The sequence below is a fragment of the Hypomesus nipponensis genome, chromosome 17 (assembly GCF_054491055.1).
Source record: "Hypomesus nipponensis isolate SF chromosome 17, ASM5449105v1, whole genome shotgun sequence".
NCBI classification, from domain to species: Eukaryota; Metazoa; Chordata; class Actinopteri; order Osmeriformes; family Osmeridae; genus Hypomesus; species Hypomesus nipponensis.
The window spans coordinates 8453094-8472522 of NC_140377.1; the positions used below are offsets into that span (position 1 = coordinate 8453094).

At 52.5% G+C, this 19429-nt stretch overlaps 1 long non-coding RNA gene across 1 annotated transcript; it reads right to left on the reverse strand.

The window, feature by feature from the left end:
• Positions 1–2677: 2677 nt before the first annotated feature.
• LOC146253352 (uncharacterized) lies at positions 2678–18641 on the reverse strand. The gene is made up of 3 exons (XR_014731941.1): positions 18544–18641; positions 2873–2908; positions 2678–2726 (listed from the first exon to the last, which is right to left on the reverse strand). It is a non-coding gene; the product is annotated as an uncharacterized LOC146253352 (long non-coding RNA).
• Positions 18642–19429: the final 788 nt, after the last annotated feature.

Below are 19429 nucleotides of genomic sequence, written 5' to 3' on the forward strand. Positions count from 1 at the left end.
TCAGGAAAGGAACACCTCTGCTTTTTGCAGGATGATAAATAGACTGGAACAACAACAAAAATTCCCCCTCCAACTTTCAAATTCTTTATAATCATTTTTGTATTTCAAGAAAATGTCTCACTAAAAACATTGCATGGTAAAAGCTGTTGAAATCAGTTTTGAAACAACAGTGTGATTCTTTTTTTTTTTTTTATGTACAATAGATAATACCATTAGCTGTGCTTTTTCATTTTCACCAACAAAATTAATCTCTTCCACTTTACACAACACAACCATTCTATTTCCTTTTATATCTCACATTCTCTCTCTCCCCCTCTCTCTCCCTCTTCCTCTCTCTCTCCCTCTTCCTTTCTCTCTTTCTCCCTCTCACACACACACACACATATGCACACAAACACCAGGCTTGTTGCTTTAGGTAAATACATGTGAATGATGGTTCTCCCTCTGTATTGTGGGAAAAGGAGTTTGACGTTCACACAAGCCCTCTAAACGGCCATTAAAGCCTGCATGTCTCTGCTTCTTTCCCCCTTCCAGGGTCCATGTGAAAAAGAACGTTTTTGTTTAAGGATCAGGGTGACTTTTCCTGTATTCTGAGCTCTTCCCCCTGTACCCTTCTAGAAAAATCCCTGACAATGCCCTATTTTGTGTCCATGAATCTTGCGTTCTTGGTGGCCGGCTTCACATGCACAGCTCACTGGACCTCAGTGGGACTCTCTGAACAGATACGTTTAGATGACTGCTGCTGAAGAGTTAAATCCTTGGCAGACAAGACAAAAGGATTCGGGACCTGGAAGGATTATTTTACAATCTGTGATGTTGAAAGGGAGGTAAGAATCAGAGGATCCCCTCTTCCACCCATACCCTTCTTGTTATGACAGGACACAAAGGGAACACCTTACAGCAGACCGTGGTGGAGCCCAGGCTTGAGATCCCGGCCCCGGTGCTGAAAGAGGAGGACATGCATAGGATGGCTCTGTGGAGGAATGTGTTTCAGATGGACCTGGAGACAAGCCAGCTGGAGGAATTCAGAGTGCCATGGCTCCGTTTCCGTGTGAAATTGCTACTTAAGACCACTGTGAACAGCTGCCGGACAGTGCCCCCCCCCCCCTCCTCTGTCCCCCTCTTCCCCTCTCAGCACCCCCAGCTCCTCTGCCCCCCTCCTTCCCTCTCCACGGGGCTGTAAATCTCCGAGGAGGCCGGGAGGTGCTAGCGACTTGTTGAAAGGCCTCCGGAGGGGTTCCTGGGGTTTAGTGCATGGGGTCAGGTCTGTGTTAGCAGGCCCTGGTGCCGGGGTTTAAGGCTGAGACCCACACATCACCCAGCATACGGCCTCTGCACAGGGTGCTGCTGTCCTCCCAGCCCTGAGCACCATTGAACACCACAGGTCATCACACTTCTTCGTCTCCCTGTCTGGCCTGCCGGCTTGACGGTTCTGGAGAGGAACCGTAACCGAGGAGAGGGCACCAGTGGCAGTCCAAAACAAGGGGGCTTATCTGAAGGAATGTCGGGGGTCATTTGAGACGTTCGTCAGAAACAAGTCCAGATTCTGCTTATCTGCCAAATAATCCCTAAACAAATAACTTGTGGAATGTATTATTTGAGGACAATGTTTCGAGGGGCCTTTGAAGCCTGTTTAGAGTAGCATATGTTCTACTAAAAATGTCAAAAAAAAGACATATTGAGAAAAATGACTGAAATACAACTGCAATTGATCCCACATTTGCCTCTGAAAACCAGAGGAGAAAGAAACGGAGGGGACCTAACCTCTCTGTTCGTCCTCCTTCCCTTCTAAGTCAATTGTTGTGGAAGCATGGTGTCAACCCTGCGCCATCAATCAACCCTTTTGAGAGGAGGGCAGACAGGCCGGGGACCCGCCCCCCAGGACAGGGGGGTGGAGGTTCTCATGCCCTCCCCGCCTCCTGCAGCCCCGCGCCCCTACAGACAGAACTCCGACAGCTGGTCTGGCCATTAGGGCTAGGCCAAGACCCGAGAGCCCCCGCACAGCGGCAACAGCTGCCAGCCCACTGCCCCCCAGCACCTCGGGCAGCCCTGCTCCTCCAGCCCTGCACTATAAAACCTGTATTAGGCCGGCGTCCATTGTTACCCCCTCCTCTTCATTCTTCTAAACAGGCCATTGTCACCATTACACTTGCTCGTTTCTTGTTTATGCCTAAGAAAGTGTGCGGCGTGTCCGTCTGTGCGTGTTAAGTGTTTTCGGTGTGGTGTGTGTGCGCGTCTGTTGTCTTAAAGCACTTTGTTATGGATACTTTATTTACTGAGACAGGCAGCATTCCAATTTTGTCACGGCTCTTTACTAGCAATTATCCAAGTTTGCACTCAGTGGGTGGCTTGTTATAAGTTAGTAATAGTGATTTGCTTTCACAATCACATGCGTTCCAGGAGACTCCTTTTATACACCAACAGTGTAACAATTATTTCCCATACACCTTTTCCTCACTTTAAGAATGGGCATGTCAGTTGGCATTTGCCAGGTAGTTAGTCAACATGTGTGTGTGTGTCTGGAAATCTTCCAATGAATCCACCTGTAGGAGAGTCAAACTCGCCTCCTCATAATTACACTTGTGTGCTTAGGATTGTTTCCTGACACCGCAGCCTGCCTCTGTCCTCAGAGACTGGGTCTTGCATTTGTAGATTGGCATTTGTGAATAGGCACTGATTCAGATGATTGTGTGCGAGGCCATTTCCTCGAGTGTCAATGTGCGCGTCTGGAAAGAAAAAGAGAAAAAGCGTTAGAGCGATTACGCCACACTCCCTCAGGAGTCTTGTTACTCATGCACTAGTGGGGGATGAACGGTTCCCACACCTCACAGAGGTGAGTGAGACTGCGCCCTCCGCCTCCACCTGTCCCTACCTGCCCCTGCAGAGCCCTCTTGAGCCTCCTCTCATTCTGTGAAGAGAAAAAAAACAGGGGAAAAGGTAAATCTGGCTGGGGTTCCATTTAAACTCAGCCAGGAAGAAAACAATGCCAGAGTACCACTAGGGTATAATTACAACTAACGCAACCAAGAACAGGGTGATTACCTTCGGAATACCACACACAAACACACGGACGCTCGCAACGCGCGTGCACGCACACACACACATACACACACACTCCTGCCTCCGAGCAGAGACGTCACAGCAAACACCTTGGGTGTCACTCTGCCAAGTCAAACGCATGGATGGGTTCAGTATTACTTCCTGCTCTCATGTGCGGACTTTGATCCCTGCTTTTCACTGTTGACTAAACCGACTCATAAAAACTCCGGCTTGCCCACGCTTTCAGTTTTGCGTTTGATGTTGAGTTTTTTTTTATGGCATTATGGCTTTTGTGGCTGGGCTATGGCTGCGTGGATGACTGGTGCGTGAGTCTTGCCAAGACGGGCCAGACTTTGCGCTGCCAATGTCCACAGGCCTGTTTGTTCTGTCGGCCAAGCCGTCTCTGATCGCAGGATCCGTCATGGGGCCCCTCGTTCTTTTGTCGGAGCCCACAGAAGCGGTGTCAGATAACATCTCCGGTTATTACCGCAGTCTTCCTCCTCTTCATCAGGCATGGCGGGCAGAGGGCATGGCCAGAGCCAGTTACAGATGTTATCCTGCACCACAGTACGACAGCTGCTCCACTTCATTACAGAGGAGCCCATGACGGGAACATTCTCTTTGTCCGTCTTAAGCCACTCCGTGTGGGGATCATTGGACTCATTTGGGGAATTGGAAATGGGAAGGCTTTTTGCCCATAGATTCCACCACGCTCATCCCATTTCAAGCCCCAGACTGCGGCAGGTGGGGAGGTATTTAGTGAGAGGGCAGAAGGGGAATGACGCCGATGATGGCTGACATGGTTGGAATACTTTGTGCTGGAAGGCAAACTTACTTGAACAAAGGAAACTTTGAATAGACCTTTCACCCTTATCTTGTAGCCTAATCAAACACACATACACACAGACACAGACACACACACACACATGTACACACACTGTTTTTAAGAAATGCAATTGTCAACCCGTGTCATTAGTGTTTGGGGCATGTTTATATTTGTACTGATTATGGATGCCTTGCTTTCTTATTGACGCTAGTATGAAACAGAGAGCGTGGGAATGCTAACTCGAGTTAATTGTGCTAAATTATTTTTCTTTCCCATATCGGGGTCTAGTGGGTCAAGTGTATGATTGGAGTTGAGCACGGCCTTCCTCCGAGGCTGGTGGGGGATCTGAGAGAAGCAGACATTCCACTCACCCCCCAGGCAGGGGTGGGTGGTGGGGGTGCAGTAATACCACTTTTATTAAAATATATTGAAGAAAAACAACAAGCTGCACTGTTGTTGCAGGGGGAGAAAGAAAATCAGCGTGACCTCGCCCCCCCCCCCGCCCGCCCGCCCCCCCCCAACCTTTCTTTCCTCTCCTCCGCCGCTTGTGCCTCATCTCTGGCCATGAACCTTTCATCCTCTCCTCCCTCCCTCCCTCCCTCCCTTGCTCTCTGTCTCCCTTTCTCTCCTCCGCCCGCTCCCGTCCCGTCCAAACAGCTGTCCGGCCGCTTCTCTACGTGGCCCCCTCTTTTTTTAATCCCTCCTCCCTCCCCTCGCTCACCATCCCCCCCCCCCACACACCCTCTCTCCTCCCACCATTTCACAACCCCCGTGCTCCTCCACTTCCTCTCGCGGGTCCTGACGATGTTCGCTCCCCTTGGCTCTCCGCGGGGGGGGGGGGGGGGGCTCCTCACTATTACAGCAGCCTCTCGGTGTGACAGCCCGTCGGTGCTCCTCCCTCCCACGTCTTTGTGTTCCGTCGGCGTTAGGTAGAGGTTGTAGAGTTGTGTGGGGTGGATCTCAGAGATCTGTGTAGCGCTAATCTCCCGTGAATGGAGCCAACACTGTTATTGAGGCTGACTTTATTGTCTGGCTGATTTTACAACCATGCCTCTGGCCCCGTTGACCCCCGTGACCTGGTCACTGTCTCCCTGGTTACTAATGAAGGCGCCGTGGTATTGCAGGACGGAGGTGGTCTCGGATGAGCCTCCGTGCTGGGCTCACATAGCAACGACTAACACCATCACTCAGGCAGCGTGGGCGAGTCTCAGTGCAAGCATGTGAAACGCGTATTTGTCCCCGCGCCGACCACGAAACGATGGCTCCTGGTTTGACATGGTTACATTTTGTCCAAAACAAGCCATCTGGCCACCCCCCAGACACATTTTTGGAATACGATGCCAGATAATATATGGCGCGGGCTCGATGAGCCAACATCCTGACAAACTACCGTGAGCAGGAGCCCTCTTCCCAGGACTGCGCCGGGGAAGCATAGAGCCGGGACAGTCTTGGCATTCCTCGACCCTGTCGTGTCCTTTCCGAGTCTCTAATTTGGGAGCAGCTGTCGAGCCTCTGCAAACCCTCAAGCATCAAAGCCCGGCCAGTGGAGTGTTTGAAGGGGGAGGGGGGGTGTGTGTGGGGGGGGGGGAGTTCTGAGTGCAGCACATCCCACACCATGCTCACTTACACTCTGCCAGGTCATGTGCTGACCACGCCACCTGTGGCAGGTAGGCGCTCGTGGAGATTACAGGGCGGAGATAACGGTTGTTATTTTTACAGATGGTCAGTGATAGGAGAATTGGCCCTGAGCCCCGTCCACTAATTAGGGGTGCATGGCATCGGAGCAGGCCTGGAGGCGAAGGGGTCCTTCGGGGGCCTGGGGGCCGAGGGGGAGGGGGTCTCTGGTGAGTTGGAGGCTGATATGTCGTTCTCACACTGGACCCTGAAGGGCCCCTGCCGGCATGTTTATACAGAGGAGGACACCTGCTGTGTGGCTTCCCTCTTTCTCCCTCCTTCTTTTCCTCCGTCTCTCTTGCTGAGGAGGAAAACAGACCTACGGTCACCTGTTGCTTTGTTTATTCACTCAGCTTTGCTCAGAGATAGAGGGAGCCATGACGGGCAGCTTGTGGCATGAGATCCTGACTTGCAGAAGATTCTCACAGAATACCACAGTTTTCCCGTTATAGAAAAGCCTGAAAAAATAAAAAAAATTATACGCCTGTCTGCCGAAAGAGCAAGAAGCACTTGGCATCGACAAAGACACCAGTTTTAAGATAAATGCGTTCCAATCTAATACTTTTACCATTTTGTGTCAAAACGGCTTCGCAGATGCCTGAGTTCCACCGTGTATCGTTCCACATAGAAGGTGTCTCCTGGCTAGGTTCTCACAGTTCTGTGAAGAGACCCTGGGGAACCCAGATGTGGTCTGTTCTCTGCTAAGCACTAACCCCTAATTATCCTATCGGCTCCATTATAGAACATAATTACTGGGAATCGCTCTGTGATTCAGGCAAGTGGATGTCGATTGATTTATCTCCTTGTTCTCATCTCCCTCGTGCACACACTCACATGTGCACGCATGCATGCTCACTCCCAACCACACGCACGCTTGCGCACAGACACACTGTGTACTACCGTACACCCAAAAACGTGATGACTCATTACGGCAGCGCTTTTTCGGGGCGTTCCGCAATGCTTTCAAACTGATTTTGGTCAGAGCCAACTGCTCAATAACTCGGAGAAAGTCAGAAAGTGTGCAGTCAATGAAATTCTGCTGCGATTCCTGACGCGAAGCATCCACTCGACCCATTCATATCTACCGCTCTCCCGGTTGCCAGGCACGACGCCTAAGTCTCGAGCAGTTGTTTCTCGTTGCTTATGTGAAGGGATGTGGGTTCCCCCAGCCTACTTCCTGGCGCCGAATACGACCGAGTTTCCCAACACGCGCATGAGAAAGCTCAGGGGCATGCAGGGGGGCTTCTCTGTGCAGCTCTCCCATGGAAGCGCTGTTTCAACAGCTTGTTCCAATTCCTCCCTCTCTCCCTGCTCCCGTCGGACAAATACAGGGGGAAGCAGCGAGGGCCCACGGCCTCCAGGGCCCGGCCAGGAAAAGGGTCAGTGCAATCACAAGGGGCTTGGGGCAAGGGAGGGAGGGGGGTGGGCAAAAGACGGAAGGGGGTTCCAAACCCCCCTCCTCATATATTGGGGAATGTGTCTCCATCACATGGGGTCTTTCTGGTTTGAGTGGTTTTACATTACATTTAGTCATTTAGTAGACACTCTTATCCAGAGTGACATACAGTAATTCTCCCTGAGGCAAGTAGAGTCAAGTGCCTTGCCCAAGGACACAACAACATGTGCACCAGCCGGGAATCGAACTGGCAACCTTTAGATTACTAGCCCGATGCCCTACCCGCTCAGCCACCTGACTCCCTTTACACAGGCCGTCCCTCCAAACTCAGCCTGTTTGAAGTCCCACCAGAAATCGGTGTCTGTTTCGGACTCCTGTTCCTCGTCGTTCCTACCAAGCCTCTCTTTCCAGAGGGGGTCCCCGCCACAGGTTTCTAGAGAGGCTCGGATGAGGTCGGTGAGACTCGCAGTTCAAACGCAGACGGGGGAAGGAGCCGTCCGCAGTGGAGACGCTGATCTGAAGCTTCACGTCCTCTGTGGTTCTCCTTGAACAGGAAACACATTTGGCTCGCCGCAAGTATGTTCCGTGGGTTCCCAGTTCGGTGAGATCAAGGGGAAATCGATAATAGTGAGGCTCTCTGTAAACAGTGGCGAGATATGATACTGTGGAAGGGGAGAGAGGAAGTGCATTACCATAATCGTTATGATATGAGTCCAATAGGAACCTTTTCTGACTGAGATGGGATAGGGTGTTTAGTAATGTATTCCCCAAACATCTTAGTTCTTTCTCTAAAGTTTAGAATAGATTAATTTTAGACTTTGACATTTTATTTATACTTTCTGCTTTTTCAACAACAACAAAAATTACGATCCGTATATGTTTATTGTATGCACCTTCCTGCCACAGTAAATTTTGTGTTTGTGTTACTGCAACTGACATGGCAATAAAACCAATTCTGATGTTCCACTAGGTCGCCTCTCAACCCGAAGAGTGCTGAGTGGACGGCTGTCAAGGCGGGCAGGGCAACATTGGGAATGATCAATACAATTTCTTTGGAGGGGACCAAGAAAGGTTGACTGAGACTTTCGAAACGGGTGAGGTTCAAAACATACGTGAAATGTCAGCTATTTCAATGTTTCGTCTCCAAGTTCATCTTGAACATGTGGTATTCCTATGAGGCCTTGACTCTTGTTTTAACTAGACCAAACCCTGCGAACCATGCGGTGTGATAGGCACTCTGGTCTGCACACCGGCTCCTTAACTGAGGCCACAGCTCTTAAAGTGGTGGGCCACTTGAAGCCAGAGAAGCAGCCAGGGCATACGATCCCCTTGATGAGTGAAACACATGCTCTCTGTGTGGACACGGCAGGCTTTATAGCCTTGACTAACTCCACCAGCCTGGCTTCAACAAGCTTGCCTCTGTTCCACAGCTCCACAACATCCAATCGAACCCGTCCGTCTGTTTGCTGTCTACCCGGCTACCCCCGGAGCACCAGGATGTGCCCACGCCGCTCGGTTGGCGCTCTGCTGGTGGCGGTGGCTGTGAATCCCATCCAGGACATGCAGGTGCAGTCCCGAGGAGCAGCGCCCAGGATAGCAGATTTACATTTAGTCATTTAGCAGACGCTCTTATCCAGAGCGACTTACAGTAAGTACAGGGACATTCCCCCCGAGGCAAGTAGGGTAAAGTGCCTTGCCCAAAGACACAACGTAATTCGGCACGACAGGGAATCGAACCGGCAACCTTGTGATTACTAGCCCGATTCCCTAACCGCTCAGCCACCCGATTCCCCAAGCCCACGCTCATCCACAGGCAGAATATGGAGCAGAGCAGTCCCATCCCAGACCCAGATGGCAGGGCCTGTGTGTTTGTTTATGTGAAAGGGTGAAAGGAACCTTTGTGGGAAGCTGCACTCCACAGTGGGGATCGATGAGGGACAGATAAGAGAGCTGCAGAGTGGCCTTGGTCAGGCATGGAGGACTGGTGTGAGAACTTCCTCCCCATGTTGTAATTTCAACATTACATGAACAGCAGCAAGGTCGCCCAGATAACTTTTTTTTCCCCCTCTGTCTTTTTAACCCTCGTTCCCTCGCGTTCTCTCTTCTTCAAACTGTGTGACGCGGGGATAGTTTATGTGCACACCGCAAGTACTCTGGAACCTAATAGTGTCCTTCTGTTATGGAATTTTCCCATCAACCACTGGGCTTAGCGTGGGAATCAAGGGCAGAGATAGGAGGAGGACGTGGGAGAGTAAGAACAGAGCATTTAGGGGACAGGGGCTCCAATGAGAAAACAACACCTTTGGAGATCCATAGCGTCACTCCCCTATCCTCCACAACTCCCCAATCCAAAGGGACATGGAACTGCTGGGAACCAGTGTAGAGATGTGAGGATAACGACAACCTGTTTCTACCTGAACTCTCCCATCCACATCATCCTACTACACTTATCAGTCCCATCATAATCTTCACTCTCACTTGCAAAGACAGGCACACACACACACACACACACGCGCGCACACTCTCTCTCTCTTTCTCTCTCTCTCTTTCTCTCTCTCTGTCTCTCTCTCTTTCTCACACACACACACACACACACACACACACACACGCGCACACTCTCTCTCTCTTTCTCTCTCTCTCTCTCTCTCTCTCTCTCTCTCTCTCTCTCTCTCTCTCTCTCTCTCTCTCTCTCTCTCTCTCTGTCTCTCTCTCTTTCTCACACACACACACACACACACACACACGCGCACACTCTCTCTCTCTCTCTCTCTCTCTCTCTCTCTCTCTCTCTCTCTCTCTCTCTCTCTCTCTCTCACACACACACACACTTCCTCCGCCCACTGCTGCTGTCATGTTGTTGTAAGATTTACCATCCTTAAGAGAGGGAAGACTACAAACGTCTCAGGTCTCTCCCAGGCTCTGAGTGTGGGCTGTTGAATGCCTCTGGGAGTTTGTGTTCAACCCGGTTTCCCCTGTATCTGTGTCAGGCAGTAATGAAGACTGTCTCTGCCTTGACTGTGAATATATATCACCTTTAACAAGAACACATTCCTGCACTGGCACCATGGGGAAAAAAAAAACGAAAAAAGTGGGGGGGAAGACAAAGAGCAGGGCATTACTGTACATTTAAAAAGGAGGGACTGAGAGACTGGCAGAGGAGTAGCAGAACAGAGAGAGATCGAATAAACAGGCCCTGGCATAGACAGAATAGGACCCTACTATATGAACTGTGTGTAGAACGCAATACTGTGGTCCTTCCTTGTGGTGACTGAACACCCTGTGTGTGGTCTGACTCTCCCCAGTCCACCGGTGTGTGTGTGTGTTTTCCCGCGCGCCTGTGGAGTGCCGTTTTCAGATCCTCCAAGCTGCAGCCTCCCCGACGGGCTAAGATGAGAGGGGAGACTGGAAGGAGAGGTCCAATAAACAGTGTGCGTTTGATGCGAGCCGCAGCTCAGCGGCCTGCCAAGTTCCTCTTTGTCTTAGAGGAGGACACCACAGCCGTTACACAGAGACCCATCTGCTCTGCCCACTGCTCTTAGACGCTGGGAGGGCCACATCATTCACACCCGCTGGTGCCAAGAGTGGAGGGAGAGAGAGGGATAGAGAGCGAGAGAGAGAGAGGGAGAGAGGGAGGGAGAGAGACAGAACGAGGGAGAGGGAGAACGAAAGAGAGGGGGAGAGAGGGGCAGAGAAAGTGTGAGAGGGAGAAAGAGAGAAGGAGAGAGTTTGGGGGTTTCAAGTGTGATGACTGTAAGCATTATGGCGGATGGTGGGGATTATTTAATTTAAAACATGAGCTCACTCTCTCTCTCTATTTGCCTTCAAGGTCTCTCTCTGTTCTCTGTTTCTGTTTATTTACTTCATCCTCATCCCCCAACCCCACATCCCTAAACATCCTAATGAGTCTCTCTGGCCAGCCACCCAGCAAGCCAGCCAGCCACCCAGCCACCAGCCACCAGCCAGCCAGCCACCCAGCCACCAGCAAGCCAGCCAGCCAGCCACCCAGCAAGCCAGCCAGCCACCAGCAAGCCAGCCAGCCAGCCACCCAGCAAGCCAGCCAGCCAGCCAGCCAGCCACCACCAGCAAGCCAGCCAGCCACCCAGCCACCAGCAAGCCAGCCACCCACCCACCCAGCAAGCCAGCCAGCCAGCCAGCCACCACCAGCAAGCCAGCCAGCCAGCCACCCAGCCACCAGCAAGCCAGCCAGCCACCAGCCACCCACCCAGCAAGCCAGCCAGCCAGCCACCACCAGCAAGCCAGCCAGCCACCACCAGCAAGCCAGCCACCCACCCAGCCACCAGCAAGCCAGCCAGCCACCAGCCAGCCAGTCAGCCAGCCACCAGCAAGCCACCACCAGCAAGCCAGCCAGCCACCAGCCAGCCAGCCAGCCAGCCACCACCAGCAAGCCAGCAAGCCAGCAAGCCACCCACCCATCTATCCAGCCACTCAGCAAGCAAGCCAGCCAGCCAGCCAGCCAGCTAGCGAGCCAGGCATCACTCTGGTAGTGAGGGATGCCTCTCTAAGAGCCCACATGGTCCTCATCACTCTCTGGCTGGCTCTTGGGGAGAGATGGTGAGTCCACAAATCCTTCTGAAATATGTATATGCATCAAGCCAAATCCAGTCAAGGTGATATTGCAGATAAGAAACAGGTTATTGGCTCTGTTACGCTTTCAGGCAACAATTAGGTTCAAGCTTGTAAGTGATTCCGTATATCTATAAGGCATAAAACTGTATAACTGACATTTCAAGCAAATAGTGTATTGACAAAACTGGTTTCATATGTGCTTCTCCGCTTGTAGAAAATTGACATTGCTTGGCAAAAGCAAGAGATTGCAAAGGTAAGTTATGACTGTGGTGTTTTCCCATCTTTCCTTAATACAATTACAGCCATAAAGCACTATAACTTTTGGGGGGAGAAAAGCAGAACTGTTCTCCAACAGGATTTCAGAATACATTACAACCTCGCTCCTTTTCCTGGCAACACACTCCGCGGCCTCCAGACCAAATGTCACTATGTCACTGTCATGACATTTGGACAGCGCAGAACCGGGAAGGCTGAGAAAAACAGTTCTTTTCTACAGCGCGAGGATTGCGGGTGAAAACTGGCGAAGCTCGAGTTTTCCGGAAAACGTCGATGATCTTCATCGAAAGCCATTCTGCCGGGTTGTCGTTCGATGTCCTGCTGAGTATCTGCTGCTTCTCTGTGTTCCTCCTGATGGAAACCCTAAACTGAGCCAGATATCAGGTGGACCCCGCCAGGTTTCCCACAGTCAGGCCTGGGTGGCACAGGCCCGATATCTGACACTAATCAGTCATTAAAACGGTAATGCCCTTCTGGCCATGCCAGGCCAGTAAGACAGGGGCCTGAGCCGGGGACAGCTGCTGCTATGTCTAATGGAGGGATTGCATGTACACAGAGACACCACAGAGGAAGAATAGGCGATTGTACATTTCCCCTCTTTTTTTTCTCCCTCCCCCCTCCTCAGGCCTCTCCAGGTCTCCTGCAGAGGGGAACAGAGGCAAAGGGGCGCGGTGGGAAAACGGGTAAGTGACCTGACGAAGGGACGCGAGGAGGAGGGAAATGTGTACCCGCGTATGATGACGCTCTGCGGGTCATGAGAGACGGGAGAGGGGGGAGTTGAGGGGGGGGGGGGGGGGGGGAAGGGGAGCAGAGAGGATGCAACCTCAGATCAAAGCTCGCCTCACGGCCCCTCCCTCCGGCTCGAGTTTCCTCCTGCTCAGCCCCGCTTTCTCTGCGGCACGTTCTAGCGCTCCGCCTTACCCCTCTCCCCCCCTTCCCCCTCTCTCCTAGATCCGAGCCCGAGGTGTTCAGGGTCGGGCTTCACCGGCATGCCTGCCCCCGCCAGGAGGAGTGCCGTCTCACTCTCCTCCTGCATGCGGGGATCAGCATTAAGCCGTGGATCGGGCCGGAGGGGAGCCGGACGGCCCATCTGAGGCCGCACCTGTCGGGGCTCAGCCCAGCTCGGCCCCTGGGGTCCAGTTCCTGGGTCCTGCCTGTGCAGCTGTGGGTCCAGCCTGCCAGCAGCATCACTGGCCCTGGCCGGCTGGTCGGAGATTTCAGAACCTCCGAGTCCAGCAGGGCCGTCATCTAAGGCCCCAGTGTGCACTGGTGATCTCATGGGTTCAAGAATGCCTGTTTGTAGTGTGCTTCATTTCAACCCAGTGTTGTGGGGTTGAAGTTTAAGATAATCAACAGGAGGCTGTTGACTTAGCCAACACACAGTCTCAGCAGCTAAAGGGGTGCATGCGTGCATGCGTGCATACGTGCATGCGTGCATGCGCTAATGTCCATGCACACACAGACACACAAACACGCAACAGAAAAAAAAAAACACGCAGTACAATCAGACCAGGTCCCAGGGGACCGAATGTTTCAGTCCAGCTCTCCGTCTAAATTACAACTGCAAACATCTTGGGTTAAACATCTACTGAAAAACATGCCTGCGTTTTTTTTTTTCCTTCTTCATATCTTGAATGGAAAAATGCTTGGCCCCCAGCACCTCTCCCCTCAGAGCTTTGGCCTCTTGAGACGAGGCCAGAACAGAGGCTGATGTGACTGGAGGGCTCTGGTCTGGCCTCCAAGGCCTGCCCCCCCATGTGAACGTCCGTTTATAACCCGACTGGTCCAAACAAGCAGAGGAAGCGCGAGCTGGATTTTCCCACAGTTTGGCGGGAGGCGGCCGTGACCGCTCCCCTTGGTGACTGGATGGAAACAGCACTCCCACCGTGAAAGCATGGCCAAGACTACTGGAGCATGGCAGAGCAGCACAACCTGAACACTCCTAATCAGCCCCGGACCACGTCAGCCATGCATTTCCCACACTGGGATACTGTCGATGGGGCGCCCGGAGACACTTCAGTGCTTCGATCCCTAGTTGATAACTTCCTTTACGTGTGTACATTAGAAAGATTTATTGCCGTGTTACCTTAAGACCCATTGTATGCGACGGGGTCAACAAAGACTGCTGTTGACTAGCACTTGATTGGAAAGTTTGAGGAAACTTTACTTGGGGGTGGCTTCCAACTTGAGCTTTGGTTTATCAGTATTGCTTGACAGGAAGAAAGACCATTTCACCCGACTGCACTTTGAAATCACAGCCCCCCCCCCCCCCCCCCCCCCGCTGCCTCCCCTCCCCCACCTCCTCTCCCAGGTAACCCAAGCCTCCTGCCACCTGCTGCCAGTTGTGCGGATCATAGCAGGTACTCTCCCTCCAACAAAGCCATCCTGACCTCCACATCAGTCTACATGTTGGCCCTTAGTCTACATGAAACCTCAGACACTCCTCATCTGCCTGCGTCCCTCCTCCGGCCCTCAGCCCTCGCTCTTTACCCCGAGGCCACTCCTTTCCGTGGATATCCTGTTTCTACGGACACGGCTTTGAGGCTTGACTGTGACATTTTCGTTCTGGTTCGTATAACTTCTGTGGATGCGGACCCCGGGGGTCGTGACCCCTGTGTGCGTGAGTGACACGAAGGAACCGAGTCCTTTAAGAGGATTTACTGTGAATTAGCACGCCGATTTCCCTCACTTTTTCATGTGGCCGTGTTCTGACCAACGCTGGCTGCCCTGAGCCTTGTACAGATGGCAGATTGCATTTCAGCCTCTTTCTGAAAAGCCGCGCGCTCGCCGGACACGTTTCAACGACGCCATTGGTCAGCTGTCACGTCTGCCCAAGACTGACTTTTGACGTCGCCTTGAACGCGTCGTGAAGCGCAACTCCAAGCCACGGTCCCCGCCTCGTTTTTCATCTTTCGCGTCAGTCACTCATGGATGAGAACGTTCCGCATTCACGCAGGTGTGTCAAGGACAGACAAGGAGGCTGCGGCGTCGTCCTCGGAGCGAAAAGAACGGGACCTGGCTTCTTTGCTTGTGTTTCCTACTGAGCGGAACACAATGGTCAGGGACAACGTGTGCCAGCTCTAATGGGCTTGGAGGGCAGCTGTGCAGGCAGCCGTCCACAGCGGTGCCTTCCAGCTGGCCCCGGCTCTGGGAACCAGAGGGAAGGAGTGAGGCACCGCATGCACTGACACACAAGCGCGCATCGCCGATCGTGGCGACTCCACGGGCCGACGCGCGCGCATCCCGAACGCGCTCCCAATCGACACGCACGCTCTCACACACCCACGCACGCTCAAGCGCACGGAGACACGGGACAAAACTCCCGAACGTCTTTCTTTTACCCCCCCCCCCCCCCGGTTTAACTTTAATCTGTGGTTCTGTTCTAGGCTGTCCTCCAGCTTTGACAGCGTCATGCGGTTCTGGATTCCCACATTACAGAGCGCTGCATGTGGTGTGGGCCTGTTCCGTTTCCTGGAGATTAGCAACTCTGTGCGCCTCGTCCTTTGCTCTCGACAGAACGCATCAATCTAATGTAAATAAGCATTCCCAATGTTTAACAAACCCATGCCCTCCCCCTCCACCCCCCCCACCCCCCCCCCCCCCTCTTCTGGTAAAAGTGAGAGAATGCCAGCATGAGATTCCTCACTTCCTTTCTCTCTCTCTCAGCTCCCCTGCCTCTCCACCCACGGACTCCCCCCCCCCCCGGCTCAATCGCTCTGACTTCCCACATTTAAGGACGACTAAAAAAAGCATCTCGAAATTGCAACCATACGTTTCGCTCTCTTCCCCCCCCCTCCCACACACACACTTCCAAGCCTAATGGGGGCTCTTAACACTGGGAACTGGATCCAAATCCTCTTCCCCCGTAACCCTAAATCCTCTGGTGAAAAACGTTTTTTTCAGGTTTCACCTATGAACGCAGATTGTCTCTGAGAGTGGCGAGGCACAGTGCTCTCTGTGGGATCCAGGGCTCTCTCAGCGCTGGGCCTGCCAGTAGAAAAACAAACACAGGGGAGACAAGAGAGAAGCAAGGAAGGAGAGAATGAGAAAGAGAAAACAAGATGGGGGAGGGGGGGAAGGGTCAAGAGTGAGCGAGAGTGAGAGACTGAAAGCAAGAGGATAAGAGAGAGAGAGAGAGAGAGAGAGAGAGAGAGAGAGAGAGAGAGAGAGAGAGAGAGAGAGAGAGAGGAGGAGACTCCTGGCCCACTGCATCACAGAGTTCAGGGGCCGGCTCCCTCAGGATGTGTGAGGTTCACCTCGCCACAAAATGAAATAGATCTGCTTTCGTGAAGTCACTTCCTGCGAGAGCTCCGAGGGCGCTGAGAACCAGGGGCAGGCAGCGCTGTGGCAGGGCAACAGCACTGGCTGCGCTTGAGGAGACTGTGAGAAGGGAAAGCGAGAGAGGAGAAGGAGCCGGGACCCACGCCGGAGGGGTTTCGTCCTCATTTGCATTCTGGGCTTCGAAATCAGCTGGAGGTTTGCCTGGCTGTGACCTACGGCTCAAAGTCGAAGTGAAAGTCGAGTTGGGGCCTTTGACAGCTCCGACAGAGCACGCCGTCATGGCTGCAAGTCATGGATTGACAGCGCGTGTCCTGTCTTGCCTTTAGGTTTCTACAGTTGCGTTTTTCCCTCATCCAACAAAGTCCGGGGGGGAACCCGATCTCTGTGAGACTCTCCTCCGGGCTCCATCCCGTCCCGTCCCTCACCCTCGTCCCAGCCAGCTGAGAGGGAATGAGGCGTGAGGTGTGTTATTGTAGCCCTGTCACAGAAGCCCATGCAGGCCCATTCACTGCCCCCCACCCCCAGTGACGAGGCTGAGATTGGGGAGACCCTGCGCCCCCTGCTCCTCTCTCCCCGTGTCCTACGCCCACATCAGGGTGTGGGGCCTGCAGCTGGCTTCCACTGCTCTGTGAGAGACCGACGCTCCCGCTTCACGCCGCCATCTTCCCCAGACACCCCGCAGTCTGGAGGAGGAGGTATCCACGGGCGTCCGAGAACAGAGAGCACCGCGTAGCCGTTTAAGAGTTGTTCCCCCGACTCTCCGCATTGTGTCTCCGCGGCTATTCTTCGTAGACACGGCCAAGCCGCGAGCAGGGGTCCGCACATGCTTACGGAGCCAAGACCCTGCTAGTCCTCAGCGAATATGCCGAGGGCAGATATCCAGCGCAGCAGACATACTACAGGCCCTGTCTGTCTCTGAGTGCTGGCAGCCAGAGCCTAGATTCACGGCGAACCACGGGTCACCCTGCCGCAGCCAAGCCTGTCACACACCAGAGCCGCTGAAAGGCCCGCGGCTCGTCTCGCCGGCAGCTTTGGATCTGCAGTCTTACCTTCCAACAGAAATATTTAATAACGCCTGACATGGTCCATGACTCTCAAAGGGAATGACCCGTAGTCACTCATCCAGCGTCCCATGTCCAAGTTAGTGTGCTGTGAGTGCGCTACAACAACACACGCTAGCTAGCTCCACATGACATATGAGGCCATAAGAGGAAGTAAATGACAAGGTATAGAAATGAGGTGCGGGGGAATGGGCTTTTGGCTGAAGCAGCTGGACAGATAAGAATCTACAGTGTCCTTGAAAGCGTTTGTCTCGGCATGCGTCCATTTGTCTTGCGCGAGCGGTGAAATAGATTTACATTAGGAATAATTGAATGAACTGAGCTGAACTGAACTTATTGTTGTGCAGCTTAGGATTTAAAGTGGAACTGAACGGATTTATGAAGTACGGCTTGTATCATTTGTAAAGAAAAAAAAAAAGACAAATTATCACTGGATGTGTTTGTTATGGATAAGCTGTCTTGTAAGTAGGGTAGGGTAGAGTAGGGTAAAGGGAAAGACCGTTAAATACACCATCTGTAACAGTCAGCACTAGTTTACAGTACATACAGTAGCTTCCACAATATGAACGCAAGATGTGAAAGATTTCACCATGCTATGTTTTTAACGAGAAATTAGCAATGCAGCCTCCACCAGCGATCAAACCACTGAATGCACTTCTTTGGCCAACTAAGACATTATAAGTCATGGTTGTCTTCCAAGCAGATAAATGGTGGCAGACACACTGATAAAAACGGCCAACTACAGTCATAAATGGAGTCAGCTCTCTTACAGAACAAGAGGCCTGTGTCACAACCTCAGTGTGTATGTGCATGTGCAAAAAAAACGGGTATGTGTGTGTGTGTGTGTTTATGTGAAGTCCTGGTGATGGGACTGGGGAAAGGGGTCACATCCCCTCTCTTGGCCCTGCACACAGAGGTTGTGAGAGCGCAGGCTCTGTCCCCCAGGGCCTCTCCCACGCCGGCCTCCCATTCCTCTCTCCCCCCCTGCCTCAAACACAGGAGCACCACCGTAAATCTCAGCCCCAACTCGACTGGGCGAGTCACCCTGCAGCCTGCAAGCTGGGACAAGCCACTCTTCCATCATCTCCTCGGCGGTGTCGCTGGAACAGGTGTGCTGGAGCCCCGGCACACCTTCTTCAGGGGAGAGTGGAGGTAAACAAGGCTCAAGGACTTCAGGACTGGGGATTGGACGGAGCCCGGGCCTTCTTTGCAACGTTCCAATGGAACGTTGACGTAGATGGATACAATGACAACAATGACAGACACACACACAAGCACACGTACGCACACACTCCCATGCACACACACAGCTCCTCCGACCAGGGGGCCAAAAACAACTCTACACGTCCCTCTATGGGGCTTCATTAGATGGAAAAACATGAAAGATAAATAAATGAACTCACCCCAAATTGTTGTGCTTGTGTGGGAGAGTTCAAAAAACACCCAAAATAGCCTTAAGTAAGGCTGGAGGAATGAGGGTCTGTGTCGTTTCGCCATACAAGGGCCTGTCCTCGCTGCCCCAATGTACCCCCCCCCCTACCAGCCACAGGGCCCAGTGTCCTGTGGCTCCGAACCTTTTCCCTCCGTGTCTCAGTTTCTTCAAAAAAGTTATTTTCCTGTTACACACACAACTGCAGGCAGTAACTGTGGTGCATTAGGGAGAGCAAAGGCAGATCTGCCAGTGTGTGTGCGTGTGTGTGTGTGCGTGTGTGTGTTTAAACACTCATGCTTATTTGGTTTCTTTGTTCTGGGTCCCTGTGGATGAGCTGGCTCCTGGTAGTCTGATCATCAGATGGAGCATAGCCCTGTTTCCACATGTTCACTCTGCACACACACACACACAGACAGAGATGCACAAACAAAGGCCAATGACAACTGCAACCCAGAGGAAAATACACAGGCACACAAACAGTAGCAGGTTGTACTGTTTCAATGAACAACTTTTGTTCCCCCTGATTGTTGACTCCAGTCGTGGGGTTGTTGACTACAGAACATGAATTCAAAGCTTGGAGCTGTGACAGCATGTCATCGGACTGAGACACGATGAGACGTGCACACGCGTAAACATTTGCATACTCACACAAACACACCAGAACTACATGTCCAGGCATTCTTTCTGTCGTCATTTTGTAGTTTACTGTCAAATGGCCCTGGTGTCAGTACACCCGGGAAATTTGTCAGCATTTGAAATCCGCTCCATACACTCCTGAGGCTCCTATTCACCCTGTCACACTGACACGCACACACACCGACACACAACAACACACACACACTACGTTCAGACTCTGT